This window comes from Onychomys torridus, chromosome 1 (assembly GCF_903995425.1).
Source record: "Onychomys torridus chromosome 1, mOncTor1.1, whole genome shotgun sequence".
NCBI classification, from domain to species: domain Eukaryota; kingdom Metazoa; phylum Chordata; class Mammalia; order Rodentia; family Cricetidae; genus Onychomys; species Onychomys torridus.
Window position 1 is genome coordinate 124257463 of NC_050443.1, and position 18513 is coordinate 124275975.

Consider the following 18513-nt stretch of genomic DNA (forward strand, 5'->3'; position numbering starts at 1 on the left):
CGTGAGCAGGTTCAGAGCATCACATTCCTAACTCAGTGGTGTGCCTGTCACATTCAGCTGCTCAAGAGTACTTGCCAAAATAGTTGCTACTCTGCTTCCCCATCCTGTGTCCCTTCCTCTTCTTAAGATTTATTTATGCCAGGCGGTGGTGGCGCACGCCTTTAATCCCAGCACTTGGGAGGCAGAGGCAGGCGGATCTCTGTGAGTTTGAGGCCAGCCTGGTCTACCAAGTGAGTTCCAGGAAAGGTGCAAAGCTACACAGAGAAACCCTGTCTGAAAAAAAAAGAAAGAAAGAAAGAAAAAAGATTTATTTATTATTGATCCAGATGTAGTGGTTCACAACTTTAATCCCAGTACTCTGGAGGCAGAGGAAGGAGAATTTCTGTGTGTTCAATGCCAACTTGATCTACAAAGAAAGTCCCAGGCCATCCAAAGATACACAGTGAGATGTTCTTCCTCTAAAATTTAAAAAAAAAATTAATTTTATGTGCCTTAATGTTTTGCCTGCATGTATGAAATACTGTGTACATGCAATACCCAAGGAGGCCAGATGAGGGCGTCAGGTCCTCTGGAACCAGTCACAGATAGTTGCTAGCTGTCATGTGGGCGCTGGAAACTGAACCAGCGTCTTAACCCATGAGCCATCTCTCCAGTCTCCTCCTCCCCTCTTTATTTATTTATTTTTGTTTGAGACAAAGTTTCTCTATGTAGCCCTAGCTGTCCTGAAACAGACTGGTCTGAAACTCACAGAAATCCACCTGCCTCTGCCTCCGAAGTGTTAGGATTTTAAAGGTGTGTGCACCATGTCTGTCCCCTCCTCCCACTCCATTTCACCCTCTCTCCCTCACCTCTCCCTTCTCCTTCTTGAGACTAGGTCTTACCAGGCTGGCATGGAACTCTCCATCTTCTTGGGATTACAATCACGTGCTACCATTTCCAGATCCAACGGTGCTCTTGTTCATGGTATTTTCAAAAACAGTGGATAAAAGCAGACCAGGCGGGCATGGTCGTATGGACTTGTAATCCAAGAACTCAGGAGGTTGAGGTAGGAAAATTATCATGTTGAGGACAGCCTGGGATATATAATGGAACCCTGTCTTAAGCAAAATGGTATTTTAACCTTTTGGGGAAAGGGGCTGAAACAGGGTCTCATGTAGCTCAAGCTGGCCTTGAACTTGCTAGATCGCCAAGGTTGGCTTTGAACTCCTGATCTTCCTGCATTTACCTCTCAAATGCTGGGCTTACATATGTGCTCCATTATGTCTGGATATTAAAACCTGTTTTTGAATGTGTGTGCAGTGTATGTTATGTGCGTATGTGTGTGGAGGTACACTAACTCCCGTGAGTACGTGTGAAAACCAGAGAGGTTAATGTCAGGATAGAGGCCTGGGATCCACCTGTCCTCTTTCTGTCTTTGTGTCCTCTGTCTCCCCTCCTCCGATCCCCTCCTGAACTCCTCCTCTCCCTCCCTGTCAATTACAGACACAATACCACATCCTGCTGCTTTTTGTTTGTTTGTTTTGTTTTTCAGGACAGTGTTTCTCTGTGTAGCCTTGGCTGTCCCGGAACTTGCTCTGTAGTCCAGTCTGGCCTTGAACTCACAGCTCCGATTGTCTCTGCCTCCCAAGTGCTGGGATTAAAGTTGCATACCACCACTGTCTGGCCACATCCTGCTTTTGCATAGCAGACACTTTGCTCCACCCCTACCCTTGAGTGGGGGGCTATCTATCTCCCCAGCCTCCCAGAGCCTCCTTTAAAGCATTCTAAAACTCATTTGGAGTTGTTAGATAAAGCACAGGATACCCATGGGCACGAAAATTTCAGATTCACTTTTAGGATAAGGTCCAAATACTCATGGGACATATTTATGTTAAAAATGATCCAGTGTTTATCTGAAGCACCAGGGTTAACAGGTGTTGGTGTTTGCCAGCCCTGCCTCTGCACCATCCTAAAGCAACAGCTGGGAATGGAGACTGCTCCTTAGGACAGGCCACAGTGCCTCAACTCAGGTTCCATGCAGCTTGGAAAGAAGTCAAAAGGTTGGATTCCCTCAGTACTCTACTGTCGACCCTCCCTGAGTGGGAGGCTTTCTTCTCCATCCACTCTTGTCTTCCGGGTTCTGTGAGCCACTGGGGTCTATATTATTCTAGGTTAAGACCTGGGAGCTCATACAAGCCATTACCTGGACTCAGATGCCGGCTTATTATTTCATTATTATTGTTGCTAAGAAGTTAATCTGGCTTGGGGATGTGTTTAAGTGGGTGGAGAGAGGAGGCTCTGGAATAGGAGACTAGAATGATCTGTACTCAGTTCTTTTTTCTTTTTTTCCCCCAGCATAATATTTTTATTATTATTTGGGAGTTTCACATAATGCACCCTGGTCACACTTACTTCCCAGTCCTCCCAGGTCCATCTCCCTCCTTGTGACTCACCCCCCAAGCAGAAGAAAAGAAAAAAATATGTACCAAGTCCAATTTGTGTTGCCCATATATTTACTGGAGCATAGTGAAACTCCCAGTGGCCAGCCCCTTAAAGAAAACAGTCTGGAGCCGGGCGGTGGTGGCGCACGCCTTTAATCCCAGCACTCGGGAGGCAGAGGCAGGTGGATCTCTGTGAGTTCGAGGCCAGCCTGGGCTACTAAGTGAGTTCCAGGAAAGTTGCAAAGCTACACAGAGAAACCCTGTCTCGAAAAACCAAAAAAAAAAAAAAAAAAAGAAAAAAGAAGAAGAAGAAAAAAAGAAAAAGAAAAAGAAAACTGAGTCTGGCTGGGCAGTGGTGGCGCATGCCTTTTAATCTCAGTACTCAGAAGGCAGAGGCAGGCAGATCTCTGAGTTTGAGGCCACCAGCCTGGTCTACAAAGTGAGTTCCAGGACAGCCAGGGCTAAACAGAGAAACCCTGTCTTGAAAAACCAAAAAATAAAATGAAAGAAAAGAAAAGAAAACTGAGTGTCTCCCCCTCAAAACACACACACCAGAAGCCATCAGCTGTGAAGAGCTACACTTCAGGTTCCCTATCACAATTTTTAAGAGTTCTCTTCAGTGACTTCCTGTCTAAATTGTTTTTCTTTGGGGAGGGGCTGTACTCATTTCACTCAAGGGTAAAGAAGGCTAAGTTACCTTGCCCCACTGCTGGGTTCCCAGTTCATAAGTGCGGGACACCCCTTACCTCTCCCCTGCCCCCAAGCCCCAGGCAAAGTAAGTGAGGGTGAGGTCAGAACCAAAGAAGTTTTTCTTGGCTCAGGGCACCTGTCTTCCCTTTCCAGCAAGAATTCTAGTTAGGAATGGCTGGCTCTTCTTAGAGTTTTATGTCAACTTGACACAAGCTGACGTCATCTGAGAGAAGGGAGCCTTGATTGACAAACCACATGCACAAGACTGGGCTGTAAGCAAGCCTATGGAGCATTTAAAAATAATTTATTATTCTTATTTTATGTACATTGGTGTTTTGCCTACATATTTCGGGGCGGTGTGTGTCAGATCTTGGGGTTACAGACAGTTGTTAGTTGCCATGTGGGTGCTGGGAATTGAACCTGGGTCCTCTGGAAGAGCAGTCGGTGCTCCCAACCACTGAGCCATCTCTCCAGCCCCATGGAGCATTTTCTTAATTAGTGATTGTTGTGGGAGGGCTCAGCCCAGTGTGGGTAGTGCCATCTCTGGGCTGGTGGTCCTGGGTTTATAAGAAAGCAGGCTAAACAAGCCATTTGGAGCAAGCCAGTCAGCAGCACCCCTCCATGGCCTCTGCATCAGCTCCTGCCTCCAGGTTCTTGCCCTGTTTGAGTTCCTGCCTCCGCTTCCCTCAGTGGATTGTGATTCATGATCTATAAGTCAAACAAACCCTTTCCTCCCCAAGGTGCTCTGGTCATGGTGTTTTATCACAGCAACAGGAACTGCATCTCTTTAAAGACAAGCCAGACAGGGGCTGGAGAGGCAGCTCAATGGTTAAGAGCACCGGCTGCTCTTCTAGAAGACCTGGGTTTTGTTCTCAGCACTCACTTGGCAGCTAACAACTGTCTGGAACTCCAGTCCCAGGGGATCCAATGCCCTTTCTTGACTTCCATGGGCATCAGGCACACATGCGCTACACATACACACATGCAGGCAAAACACTCATACATATTAAAGAATAAAATAAATCTTAAAACATTTTTTTAAAAGAAAGGCCAAAAATATTGTTTGGAAAAAACCTTAATTTTTAATCACATTTTATTTAGTTAGTTAGTAAGTTAGTGTGTCTGTGCGCATGTGCAGAGGTCAGAGGACAACTTACTGGAGTCAGTTTTCTGCTTCCACCAGTGTGGTCTCCAGGACTGAATTCCGGTCCTCAGGCTCGGCAGCAAGCACCTTCACCCCTGAGCCATCTCACCAGCCTCCTGTTTTGTGACAGAGCCTCACTCTGCAGTCTAGGGGGCTCCAGCTCACTATGTAGCCAAGGACTACCCGGAACTCCTGACCTTCCTGCCTCTACCTTGCAACTGCTAGAATTACACCTACTAAGAATTATACAATTTATTAACTAACTTTTTGTTGAGACAGTCTCACATGCCAAGCTTGGCTCAAACACCATATGTAGCTGAAGATGATCTTGAACTTCCAATCCTCTGTCTGCACCTCCTGAGTTCTGGGGTTACAGATATATGCCGCTACACTAACTTTTCTTTGATGTTAGGGATTGAACCCAGGACTTCAAGCCTACAAGGCAAGCACTCTACCACTGAACGACACCCCCAGTGCTCACTAGTTTTGAGACAGGGTCTAGCTATAGTGCACTGGTTGTCTTTGAACTGCTAGGCTCCGCTGGTGCCTGTGGAAGAGTTGGGACTTCAAGCACACACCCAAGTCTAGTGTGTTGACTTTTAAGTGTAATCAATTCACACGCACAAAGATGTCCACACGATTCAGGCACATTGGGCCTTGGCTCACCAGCCCTTCCAAGCATTCTGTAGGCTTTCTCTGGGACCAGGGTTCAGTGAGAGAGTGAAGCAAACTTTAGGCATGGGGGTGGGGGTGGATCTCTCCAGCCTGTGGCTTTGGAGCCAGGAAGTTGGTCCTGCACACATAGGTCCTAAGGTATGCGGTCTTGTGATGCAGGGCAGATGTTGGTTTGTAGCTGGCTTCTGGTTTCCTGATGTTGCTCCCGAGTTGATGAGATAAGAGTTGTCATGGTGATGGGAGGCAGTGCTAAGACACAAAGACTTCACCCATCTTGGCTTGAGTGAGCCCTGGGCTTGAGATCATAATAACAGCCAACCTCCCGGGGCATATCTAAGCACCACGCACAGTTCTAAACATTTATGCATATACGACCTCATTTAACCCTCTTAACAAGGCATCAAAATGGGCACTAGAATTATGTCTGCTCTGTAGACCAGAGTGCTGTGGAGTTAATGTGCCACATAGCTAAGAAGTACTGAACCTGGGCTGTCTGGCTCTGAGCTCCTAACCACTGTGTCTTACTGAAGCTAAGCAAAGGCTTTCCAAAAAGTTGTCTAAGAACTATAGGTTCCAAATGGCTTGCTGTAGAAGTCTGGGGCTGCCTAGGCCCCCAACAGAAGTGGCTTTGGACAGCAGTAAACACAGTGTGTACACATGTGCATTCCAGTCTGCCCCAGAGTGGCTGTGATTCTGATAATGCCTCTGTGGCACATCTGGCACAGGCTGGTAACAAAAAGGGAAGCCTAAGCAAAGCATGACACGTGCTTTACGGTGTGCGTGGGGCCAGCAGAACCTCAGAGGGCGCCAAGCTTCTGGCTTCTGTATGTGTGTATATGTGGAGGCTAGGGGTCAATCAGTGCTGCCCAGCTCAGACTCCACAATTGCCATGGGAACCGTGCTATCTGGGAAGGGATCAATGACCACTCAGCATACCCCCAGATAGAGCTCCCAGCTTTGCCCTGCCACAAAGAGCTTAAAGTCAGGGCACATCTGCTTAAGTAGAGGGAGGAAGAAATAGGGAATGTGCAAGATCCTGCAGGGGATCAGCCGAAACCCCAGGTTTGTAGTCAGCTCTGAGTTTCAGATTAGCCCTGATGCATGACTTCAGACAATTTTTGTAGTCTCTCTCTCTCTCTCTGAGCCTCAGTAGTATCATCCATAAAAGGGGTTCATGACTGGACTTGGAATGTAGATCTGTTGGTAGAGTGCTTGCTTAGCATGCAAGAAGACCTGGGTTTGGCTCTCCAGCACTGAACAAAACTGGGAATGGTAGTAGCCACCAGTGGTCCTAGCACTCAAGAGGTGGAGGCAGGAGAAAGTTCAAGGTCATGACCACCTAGTGAGGGTGACTGGAGGGTGGAATGAGAGGCGAAGGATGAGATGGCTTGGCAAATATTAGCTGTTACTGGCCTGGCCAAAGCACAGAAAGAGGCCCTGGCTCCCAGTCTGTGCAGAGCTATTTATCATGGGAGCAGGGCTGCCAGTCTGCCCATGTGCTGTTTAAATTAAAATGAATTGTACACTCTGCGTGTGCGTGTGTGTGTGTGTGTGTGTGTGTGTGTGTGTGTGTGAGTGTGTACGCGCGCGCATGTGCGCGCGCTTGTGTGTGTGGGCGTTTTGCATGTCTGTGTATTGTATGTGCCTGATATCCACAGAGGCCAGAAGGGGGCCTCAGATCCCCTGGAACTGGAGTTATGGGCAGTTGTGAGCCATCTTGTGGATGCTGCAAATTGAACCCTGATCCTCGGGAAGAGCAGCCAGTGCTCTTAGTCTCTGAGCCATCTCTCCAGCCCCTAAATTCTATTTTGTATGTGTGTACACATGATTGTGTGTGGATGGGAATATGTGTGTGGGTAAGTATGGAGGTCAGACGGAGGTCAACCTCAGGTTTCCTTCCTTGGGAGCTGTCCAACTTGCTTTTTGAGAGAGAGTCTCTTACTGGCCTGGGGCTTGAGGATTAGGCTAGGCTGTGTGGCAAGTCAGCCCCAGGAACTGCCTGTCTCTGCCTCCCTAGTGCTGACTTTTTATGTAGGTGCTGGAGATCAAAATCGTCTTTATTCATTCTTGCAAACGTTTTACTAACTGAGCTATCTCTCAAGCCCATGTTTTTCAATACAGGTTCTCACTATGTAGCTCTGGCTGTCCTGGAACTCACTCTGTAGACCAGGCTGGCCTCAAACTCAGAGACCCACCTGCCTCTGCTTCCCAAGTGCTGGGATTAAAGGTGTGTGCCACCACCATCCAGCTTCAAAATATGTTTGTTTTTTTTTTTTTACTGAGAAATTTTCATTTAAAAATGAAGTTCAGGTTGGGCGGTGGTGGCGCACACCTTTAATCCCATCACTTGGGAAGCAGAGGCAGGCGGATCTCTGTGAGTTCGAGGCCAGCCTGGTATGCAAAGCAAGTTCCAGGACAGGCACCAAAACTAAACTGAGAAACCCTGTCTCCAAAAAAAAACAACAACAACAACAACAACAAAAAAAAAAAACGGGGTGCTAGGTGTGTAGGTCAGTGGTAGAGTGCTTGTCTAGTGTGTGTGAGGTCCTTGGTTCTACCTGGGTGCTGGAAGAGAGGAAGGGAGAGGAAGGGAGAGGAAGGGAGGAGGCGTTTGCTACCTTCCTTGAACAGTGGTAGAGTACATGGGTCTGCACTGTGCTGCCTGCCCCGGTGGTGGCAGGTGTTCTGACAACGATGATATATATAGTCTCACACTCCTGGGTTCAGACCTGGCCCCTCCCACCTGCCATTCACTTTCAGAACCTGCTGGAAACATCCTTATTCATAAGCTAGACTTGGAATGAGCTCAGAGCGGTTAAAAGACTTGCCCAAAGCTAGCAAGTGTGGGTGTCTGTCTTGGGCTTCTGCTTCAGCAGCGACAAACCCCTTCCCAGAACTTCCTTCCCCATGCCCCCCAAATACTCTGGGCAAATCTTGTTATAATCCCTACTTGGTGGAGGAGCATGGAGAGGCTCAGAGAAGGAGGTGAGTGGGTCCAACATTGCCCAGCCACTGCCCAGGGAGCTGACAGTGTCCCAGGTCTGCCTCTGCAGCAAGTGCCCTTCTTAATGGCTTTAGTCATGACCCCCAGAGGCCCTTGGCTCCATCTCACCTCAGGCAACACCAGTGGGTTTCTATTGGCAGACCAGAGGTTGCGGCTTTGGCTAGGGCTAGGATGCTGACGAGGCATTTGAAGGCCAGGGCAGCTGGTGGCCAGAGCTGCCACTTTTGATACACAGCTGGGGCCAGCTGGGGTTGCTCCAGGTCCTCATCTGAGCTCTGTGCACCCTCCTCCTTGAGCGCCCCTCCCTACTCAGCCTACAGTCAGTCCCAGCATCCACTGCAGGGAGCAGTGTTCATTGAGAGGAGCTTCACAGTTCTGCTTAGTATCCTTCCCAATACCTTCTCCCAACATCGTGCACTAACGAAGCCTAGTGCATAATTGGTACCCACCAGACCTGGTGACTGAATAAATCACTGCATCCTCGTTTCATAGATGAGGAAGATGGAGGTCACACGCATCCCAACATAGCCACTTTGGGCCACATATCAGTGAAGAATAGCTCTGGGCCTAGAGGCACTGAGCCACCATGCTGCCTGCTGACCAGGCCTTGTGGGCCACTGGGATGGCTGGGAAGCACCAACATTCTCCTATGCTGGAATCTGACCACGCAGAGGCTCCCTCCTGAGCCTGTCAGAAAAATGGCTTTCCAGGAATTCTGTGTGAAGAACCAGGGACCCTGAGCTGAGTCTCTTCTACACCTCTTGCCCACTGCCCTCAGAACATGACCAGCACGGTGGTGGCTCCCTTTATCTCTACCTTGACACCAGCAGATAAAAAGAAGGATGGGAGGGACTGGGTGGGGAGGGGAGAGGGGGGAGCCTCAATCTTCTGGGCTGTGAGTTTCTTCAGGGACCTTTAGGTTTCAAAACCTTCACAAGTGCATCCCTCCCCCACAACACTTTCTGAGATAACCACATCCTGGTGCCATCCCCCAGACACCCGCAGAAACCACAGTACAGACTGGCTGGGGGTGGGTGGCGGCTGGGGGTGGGCACCTACTGTGTGCCAGCATGATACCAAGGGCTTGAATCGGGTTAGCTCAGGAGATCCCCCTGCAGCCCTGGAAATGGGGGGAGGGGTGGCCCAGCAGCTGAGGCTCCAGCTTCGCTAAGTGTGAGAAGTGACTTGCCCAGGGTCACTAACAAGCACTTAGTAGGTTGAGGCCAGGTTTGGACCCCAGGCTGGGAGCCACCACTCTTCGGGGCTGCTTGAGAAAGATTTCAGATCACCCTATGTGAGTGGGGGTAATTGTTATGGTAGCCTTACTGGGCCGGCTGTGTTAGTACCTAGGTGGGTCTCCTTGTCCCGTTTCTAATAAGAGCTCTTCAAACCCGCCACCCTGGCTTGACAGTCCAGGTGCAAGTTTCCCAGGGTCTTGCCTAGGATGTGGACTCGCCGACCTTTTGTAAGCGGAGACACAGTCACTTAGCAGCACCGTGGCCACCAAAGAGACAGGCTCAGGGTCCCTTCACCCACAGTGCAGTTTGCGGCCCCCATGTTCAGCCCCAGTCTACACACAGCCTCAAGGAAGCTGAAGATCCCTTTAGGCTCTTTTCGCAGCCTTCCTTCCCGGGCCTCCAGGAGATGAGATGCGACGCGCTCCCTACGGGGATGACAGTTCCTACCGATCCTCACACCCCTCAGGATATCTGGGGACTGGAAGTTGAGGAGGGAGGGACTGACCAGGGACCCTCCCCCCTCAAAGGGATGTAAGGCCCAGGCACGGGCAGTTAGGACAGCCAAAGTGCTGAGTGTGAGAGTGAGGGGTGTGTGCGGTGTTCGGGCTCAGGAGAGGCGTGTAAACAGCGGGGTGAACCGCGTGTGTGCACACGGGGGCCGGGCGAGCCGGCGCCAGGCGATGCGCAGTGTGCGGAGTGGCTGGGCCGGGCAAGGGCGCCCCGCGTTGCTCTGTGTCCCGCGTTGGTGTGCCAGCGCGGCGTGGGGGTGCAGACGCACGGAGTGTGAGGGGCCCTGGGTGCCGGGCGCAAGAAGAGGGACTGCGCGCGTCCGTCCGTGCCCAGGGCGCGTGTGCCTGCCGCGCTCTGGGGTTGGGCTGGGGTGCGTACTCACCCCGGGTTCCTCTGCTGGGGCCGCGGGTCCGACTCCGGGCTCTGGCTCTGCTCGGCTGCTCCAGTGCCGGCCTCCCGCCGTTGGCTAGCACAGGCTCGGGACCGCCAGCCGCTACGCCACCCCTGCAGTGTCGCAGGCACCCGCCTGGCGCTGGAGCCGCGCCTCACAGATCGGGGGCTCGGCGGGGCCCCGCGGCCGAATGGAGCAGCGCCGCAGTCCGGGCACGCTCCCAGGAGCCCGCCGCGCGCTCCCTCGCGCTCGCCCGCCTGCCCGCCCGCTCCTGCTTGAATTTAAAGTGACAACCCCGAGCGCTCTCTCTACTCCAGGGAGCCGAGCGGCGCTGCGAGGATCTGAGTCGGAGATCCCCAAGCGCGGGAGGGTCTTGGGGGGCCCGGGGGGGCGCGACCAACCCCGACCTCGCAATCGCGAGCCCGTGGACGTGTGATGGGGACCCTAGCGTGCCCACCAGCGGCGCCCCCGCCCCCTTTATATTGTTCTCCTTGTAGGCCTCAGTTTCTTTATCTGTAAAACGGACTCAAGGGAGCCACAAGAAAGCAGGCCAGCGGGCAGAGCAACAGTGTCGACACCAGCAGTGTCGCCTTCTCCGAATGGCTAGTACTCCCTTCCATGATTGAATTATGATTCTAGGCTATACTAGTTCAGCTTACCGACATCATCTCCTGTAAACTCCGCAAAGACCTCATCCGTGAGCACTCCACTTTTTTTTTTTTTTTTAAGGTAAGGCCCAGGGTGGATACCAAGGTCACAGTGCCAAATGTCAGAGCCAGAACTTAAACCTGAATCTTTGTGACTTCATAGTCATTCTTTTCTTTCTATCTTTTTGAGACATGATCTCTCTATATAGCCCTGACTGTCTCGGGATTCGCTATGTAGACCAGGCTGGCCTCGAACTCACAGAGATCCACTTGCCTCTGCCTCCCAAGTGCTGGGATTAAAGGCCTGTGCTATCACACCTGATTCAAAGTCTTCCTTTTTTAACCTCTTAAGGGTCATACTTTCTCTTCCAGAGGAATGAATGAATCATTCAGCGGTTATTTATGACGCCCTCACCCAGGCTCTCGGCACAGCGCCAGGCGTGGGCGATCCTCCATCTTCCGGGAACAAGGGACAGGTCCCTTCCCTGCCCGCGCAGTCTGGCAGGGAGACAGGTCGGGTATTAGGAGGGGCTGGGTGGTGCTGGGCGGGGAGGGGCGGGGGACAAGTGTTCCAGACACAGTAACCAGAATAGCAGGCTGGAAAGGCACCTAACTAGGCCTCAGGGAGGACCTGGGGTCTAGTAGAGAAGCTGAGACTCTCCCAGGAGAGCCAATATGGGAAGGCTGGGTTGTCTGTGAGCTGTGTGTGTGGGCACTGACTTCCCAGTGGAGGCTAGGATTGTGGTCTTTGTGGAGAGCAAACAGACAAGCTTGGTCCAGAAGACCAAAGAGAGGTTGCAACTTCACCCTCACCTGTAGGGGGTACTATCATTTCCAATATCTGAAAGAAAAAGTAAGGGCCATGGACGTTTGGGGCCATTTCTCATTTAACTAATTAATCTTCATGGCTGCTTGCAGCTTTGCTAAGACTGAACTCATGTTCTTTTTCTTTTCAATTTTAAAAATTATGTGCCAGACAGTGGTGGCACACATTGTAATCCCAGCACTCGGGAGGCAGAAGCAGGCGGATCTCTGCGAGTTCAAGGCCAGCCTGGTCTACAGGGTGAGTTCCAGGACAGGTTCCAAAGCTACACAGAGAAATCCTGTCCTGGAAAAACAAAACAAAACAAAAAACCATTATTCTATGTGTATGTTTGTGGCTGGATGTATGTATATGTACCCCATGTAAGCAGGGCCCTGTTCAGGAGGCCAGAAGAAAGTGACAGGCCTGTTGGAGCTGGAGTTGCAGGTGGTTGTGAGCTACCCCAGGTGGATGCTGGGAACTGAACTCTGCTTCTCTGCAAGGGCTCCTGAGTCCATTTTCTATGAAAACACGAAGGCCTAGCAAATAAACAACTAGGTCACTGCTTTGGGAGGGACTCGGGACTTAGGCAGACTTAAGGGCTTCTGTTGGAGGAGCCAAAGGTAAAATATCTGGTTCACTTCTGGTATAACTCCAAGGGGGCTGCTACACAAACTGAAATGACCTTGAAATGAAATCTTGTTTAAAAACCTTCATTAACCACAAACACATCCACACACACACCAAGAAATAAGACGAGAATGTTGATAGCAGCTCCATCCAAACTGGAGACCGCAAAAGCTCACCCACAGCTGTGTGTGCAAAGACACGGTGGTACAGCACCACCGTGAAGTACTGTGTAGCAAAGAGAAGGAACAAAGCACTCCACCAGTGACCGTGAGGGACTGACAAAGTTTTGTAAGAACACATGGCTGTTAGAGTCCATTTATATGATGGTTACAGACAGTAAAACTGTCCTCTGCTTCTAGAGGCTGGGAAGAGAGTTCCCTTGGGGCTGGTGATGCAGAGAAACTTGAGGAGGCTGCTAGAGTTTGGATATGGTTTGAGTGTGCTCCTCCAAAGGTTCATGTGATGGAGCTTGGCCTCCAGTATGTTAATATTAGGAGGTGGTGGGGCATATAAGAGCTATGGCCTGGGGGGCGGCTGATAGATGACTGGGGGTGCTGCTTTTAGAAGGGATTAGGTGTTTCTCAGGTAGAGCCTGCTTAGTTCTTGTGGTGGTTTGAAAGAAAATGGCCCCCATTCGCGCAGGGTGGCACATTAGGAGGTGTGGTCTTGTTGGAGTCGGTGTGGTGTTGTTGGAGGAAATGTGTCACTGTGGGGACGGGCTTTGAGGTCTTCTATGCTCAAGCTGCACCCAGTGTGGCACACAGTCTCCTTCTGCTGCTTGGGGATCAAGACGTAGAACCCTCAGCTCCACCTCCAGCACCATGTCTACCTGCATACTGCCATGCTTCCTGCCATGATGATAGTGGACTGAGTCTTTGACACTGTAAACCAGCCCAATTAAATGTTTTCCTTTATAAGAGTTGCTGTGGTCATGATCTCTTCATAACAATAGAAACCCTACCTAAGACAGTTCTCTTGGAAAGGTTATTTATAAAATCACAAGGCCTGCCCCTACCTGGTCTCCTGGGCTTTCTATCTTGCCCTGTAATCTCTCTGTCCCACAGCATGACATCACTTGCCATGATGTGACTAGTAGGCCCTCACCAGAGACAAAATCAATGGTGCCATTCAATTTCGATTTTTAAGGGTTTTTTTTCCGTTTTTATTTCATGTACATTGGTGTTTTTGTCTTCATGTATGTCTATGTGAGAATGTTAAATCCCCTGGAACAGGAATTACAGACAGTTGTGAGTTGCCATGTGGGTGTGGGAATTGAACCCTGGTCCTCTGGAAGAGCAGCCAGTGCTCTTAACCTCTGAGCCACCTCTCCAGCCCTCAATCTTTTTGTTTGTTTGTTTTTTGTTTTGTTTTTCGAGACAGGGTTTCCCTGTGTAGCTTTGTGCCTTTCCTGGAACTCGCTTTGGAGACCAGGCTGGCCTCAAACTCACAGAGATCTGCCTGCCTCTGCCTCCCGAGTGCTGGGATTAAAGGCGTGCGCCACCACTGCCTGGCGTTTTTTCTTTGTTTGTTTATTTTGTTTTAAGATGTATTTATTTATTTATTTATTTATTTATTTATTTATTTATTTATTATATACAGAAGAGGGTGCCAGATCTCATTAGAGATGGCTGTGAGTCACCATGTGGTTGCTGGGAATTGAACTCAGGACCTCTGTAAGAGCAGCCGGTGCTCTTAACCTCTGAGCCATCTCTCCAGCCCCAGTCTTTGAGTTTTTAAAATTATGAGCAACCCCCCCCCGCAGCTACTTTCCTCTCTCTTCCTTTTATCTATTTATTTTATTCACTTGCTTATTCATTTATTTAGAGCAGTGACTCTTTACCTTCCTAACGCTGCGACCCTTTAACACAGTTCCTCATGTGTTGACCCCAACCATGAAATGATTTTCATTGCTACTTCATAACTGTACTTTTGCTACTGTTATGAATCATAATGTAAATATCTGATATGCAGGATATCTGTTATTCCACCCCTGGACTCTAAGGGGGATCACAGCCTACAGACTGAGAACCACTGATCTAGAGAAAGGCTCTTACTATGTATCCCTGACTGGCCTGGAACTCACAATGTAGATCAGGCTGTCTTCAAACTCACAGAGATCCTTGTGTCTCTGTCTCTTGAGTCCCAGGACTAAAGGCATGTACCACCATGCCTGGCATACATATAACTAAAAATAAAAACAAACATTTAAAAATAAGAAATACAAGGCCAGCTTGGTCTACAAAGCAAGTTCCAGGACAGCCAGGCAGAGATATGACACAGAGAAAACCTGTCTCAAAAAAAAAGAAGAAGAAGAAGAAGAAGAAGAAGAAGAAGAAGAAGAAGAAGGAAAGAGAGAGAGAGAAAGAGAGAGAGAGAGAGAAAGAAGAAGAAAGAAAGAAAGAAAGAAAGAAAGAAAAAAATGAAATTGCATTTTTGTTTACAGTGAGTGTTTATGTGCATGGGTGCCATGGCATGCAGGTGGAAGTCAGAGAACAATTTATGGGAGTCAGTTCCCTCACTCCACTGTGTAAGTTCTAAGGTTCAGACTCAGGTCATTGGGCTTGGCAGCAAGTGCCTTTACTGATAACCAACTCACTGGCCCTCTCCTTTTTGTTAAGGCAGGGTCACAGCTCAGACTGGGCTTGAACTCATGATCTTCCTGCTTCAGCCTCCTGGGATTACAGTCATGTGACACTGCTTCTCAGCACCAACTCACATCTCTCTTATGCATTGCTGGACTAAGACAGAGGATCCTGGGGTGCTATTCCCAGCTTAGATCTCAATGCTAGTCTCCCACATGTGTTCCCCATGTGAAATCCCATGGCACCTACACTTTTCTGCATGTGTGATATGCTCCGACCTGGTGTGGCCACAGGGCTACACTGGAAATAGAAACTCCTTTTGTGGTCCACAAACCCTGGTGAGCTGCTCCTGCTGATCTTTCTCACCCACCATGTGCCATCCCTCTCACCTACCAACTTCCCACCTCCCAACCCTTCTGTTCTTGACACCTGCCAAACCATTTTCTGCCTCAAGACTCAGCATGCTGGTCACCCTCTCGGCAAAGTGTTTCCCTGGCTCTCACTGAGTTCTCTGTCTTGCTTTGTTTTGTTTTTAAACAGAGTCACTCTGTAGACCAGGCCAGCCTCAAACTCAGAGACCTGACCAGGCTGGCTTCACACTCATAGAGACCTGCCTGCCTTTGCCTCCCGAGCAAAGGATTAAAGGCCACACTCTTTCTTGTTTTTGTTTTTTTGAGACCTGGTCCCCACTAGCTGGGGCTGTCCTTGATCTCCTGATCCTCCTGCCGCACCTTCTCAGTACTGGCATTATAGGTGTGTCCTCCACTGCTAGCTAGAGTCCCTGTGCCTAGTTCTGTGCTTGGACCGACTTTGATGGTCTTCCTGGTAGAGCTTGGGGCACCCCCTGGCGTCTGAGGTAGCGCTGAGCATGGACTAGGTTCACAGTGGATGCTTGGTAAATGGATGAAGAGCTAGAGGAGAGAGGGGTGCTTGGACCCCAGAGTGGACAGCAAGAAGAAGGGATGGAGAAGTACACAGGTCGAGCTAATGGGGACACTGGGGACTTGAGACACTGGGAATTACACACAGTCATGCTCAGCACCAAGCTCTCACCCAGGGCCTAGAAACACCTCTTCCACTGCCAGGTGCACAGGTTGTTCCCAGAGGGCACTCTGCCTGAAGGATCCACACTCTGCTTGGGTCCCTGAGTGTAAGCTCCCTGGAAGCTCTTCATCAGTGCTTAGATTATGATGACCTTAGAGAAGGTGAATCACCTCTGACCAGGCAGGGACTCTGTGCTTTTGCAACTTCTTCAGCAAGAGGAGGTCCCGAGGGACTTGAGAGTCTAGGTTGTGGCTGGGCAGTGGCGGCGGCACATGCCTTTAATCCTAGCACTTAGCAGGCTGATCTCTGTGAGTTCAAAGCCAGCCTGGTCTACAGAGTGAGTTCCAGGACAAGCACCAAAACTACACAGAGAAACCTTGTCTCAAAACAACAACAACAGCAATAAAAACGAATCCAGTTTGTGGGCTGGGCAATGGAGCCAGATCACTGTGTTTCATTCCAAGCCCATCTTGTGAAAGAATCTTCTGACCTCCACACACTTAATTTGGCACACACCCACACACATAAACACAGTCACACAAATTAATAAATAAAATGTAATAATGACAAAAATAGAGTCCAGGTTGTGAGCCGGATGTATGGTGGGTCAGGCTTCTCAGACAGTGTAACCAGGTCCATGAAGAACAGGGGCACCACAGGTGAAAAGGGCCAAGGGGCTTCTTGTCAGACCCGTGGAGCTGTTGTGTGGGGCTGACCTACAGAGAAGACAGACTAGCCAAACCAAGCTCTGGAGCCCTGACTGGAATGTGGGCTCCAAGGTCAGTGCTCCGGTAAGCAGCTGGCCATTCCTAGCTCCTGCCTTAGCACCTGGGGCCACTTGTCTTCCGTACAGCCCTTGATGGCCCAGCTTTACAGTTTCCAACCTGACCTCTCAGATCAGGCAGACAGGAACTTGAAATTCCACGCCAGGGAGTTCCTGACTCAATGTCTTAGGGTGAAAGGAAGCTGTTGGGAGTGCTCACAGGCGAGAGGTGAACTGAATGGGCTTCTCTTCGTGTTTCCTTTGAAACAATAATAGTGAGATTTAGGCGTAGAGTGTGGCAGCACACTCTTGTAACCCCAGCTCCTGGAGGCAGGAGCGTCAGGAGTACCAGACGTTCAAGGTCATCCTGACCTCAGGGAGACTCCATCTCGAAACAAAACAAACAATAATGAAACGTATATAGCGTTTGCCTCTGTGTAAGGCTTCCTAGGTCATTATTTCACGTAATTCTCAAACTACTCAGGGTGAGCTATTTCCAGGCAAGTGTATAACTGACCCTGACACTGTGGAGCCCACAATCCTGGCTCAGAACCTGCCCCACTTTGTCCCCAATATGGCCTTTAATTCACAGTAAGCATCAGAAAGCAGGACGAAAATGGTGACATTTAGGAAATCTCCTAAAATTGTGACAGGTGTCATCTGCAGGTGTCTGGGCAGCCAGTTAGCCAAGAGCCAGAAGAAGCTTGGCAAGACAGAAGGGCATGAGCTCATGGCTGAGCTCAGGAGACTCTAGGGTACCAAGGCTCAGGTACTGCCCAGTTCCAGCTCCATCCCAATACCCTGTCTGTACACTGTCCACCTTTGGGCTCTAGTCTGTCCTGCACATCAGAGCTGGAACCTAGACTTAGGAGGTGACCACTCCAGAAATTATGGTGTCATCTTTTCCCCATGAGCAGGGGTTGGAAAGTTTCCATGGTGGAGGAAAGAAAGAGGGCCTGGGAGATAGCCCAGTGGGAAACATGCTTGGAGAGATAGAACATGTACTTCATCTCCTGCCTCAAGAGAACCTGATTTTGGTTCCAGCACCCACTTTGTTGGGTGGCTCACAATTTTTTTTTTTTTTTTTTTTTTTTTTTTAGCTGAGGATTGAACCCAGGGCCTTGCACTTGCTAGGCAAGCACTCTACCACTGAGCTAAATCCCCAACCCGGCTCACAATTTTTTCAAGTCCAGCTTCTGGGGACTACCTCCTCTGGCTTCTACAGGCACTTGCACTTACTTGTACACTCCCACACATACATACACATTGTTTGTTTGTTTGTTTGTTTTTGTTTTTCGAGACAGGGTTTCCCTGTGTAGCTTTGCACCTTTCCTGGAACTCACTTGGTAGCCCAGGCTGGCCTCAAACTCACAAAGATCCGCCTGCCTCTGCCTCCCGAGTGCTGGGATTAAAGGCGTGCGCCACCACCGCCCGGATACACATAATTTAAAAATAAAAAAATAATAAAACCAAGATGGAAGACTGGGCTGAGGAATAACCGCTGAGGCTGCCCCTGATCCCCTATGTTACGCACACAGGTGCACATACATGTATCTGCACATATAAGCATACACATACATGTGTGCACACACAAATCACACACACACACACACACACACACACACACACACACACACACATATTTGGGAGAGTCCTCCTGATGGTAATCCCTAGGGTTCTGTCATTTCTTTTTCTAGCCTGAAGATAACAAAGCATTTTCTCTCTATCTGGGTAAATAGTTGCATCACACTCCTCACCTGTCACTCAACATCACCATCCCTCAGGCCATATGTTTGAAGCTTCAGCCAGAATGCCCCACTCACGGTTCCCTAGACACACTGAACCCTTCCCTGGCTCCACACCCCACTCAGTGTAGTTCCTTCAGCTTGAGATTTCCTCCGTCTGCTTTTCCCCAGAGACCTCACACTCTTCTCCACCCTTCAACACCTTGTGTGTGGTAGCACACGCCTTGA

The 18513-nt window shown here is 49.7% G+C and overlaps 1 protein-coding gene across 2 annotated transcripts in view; it reads right to left on the reverse strand.

Moving 5' to 3' along the window:
- Syt12 (synaptotagmin 12) overlaps positions 1 to 10336 on the reverse strand; it is a 31911-nt gene extending 21575 nt beyond the window's left edge. The window contains exon 1 of one of the 2 annotated variants that reach the window (XM_036201174.1): positions 10064 to 10336. The gene's annotated coding sequence lies outside the window, so the exon portion shown is untranslated. Of the gene's footprint in view, positions 1 to 881; positions 1115 to 10063 lie in introns of those variants that run through there. The other variant, XM_036201183.1, reaches the window with a different exon arrangement.
- Positions 10337 to 18513: the final 8177 nt, after the last annotated feature.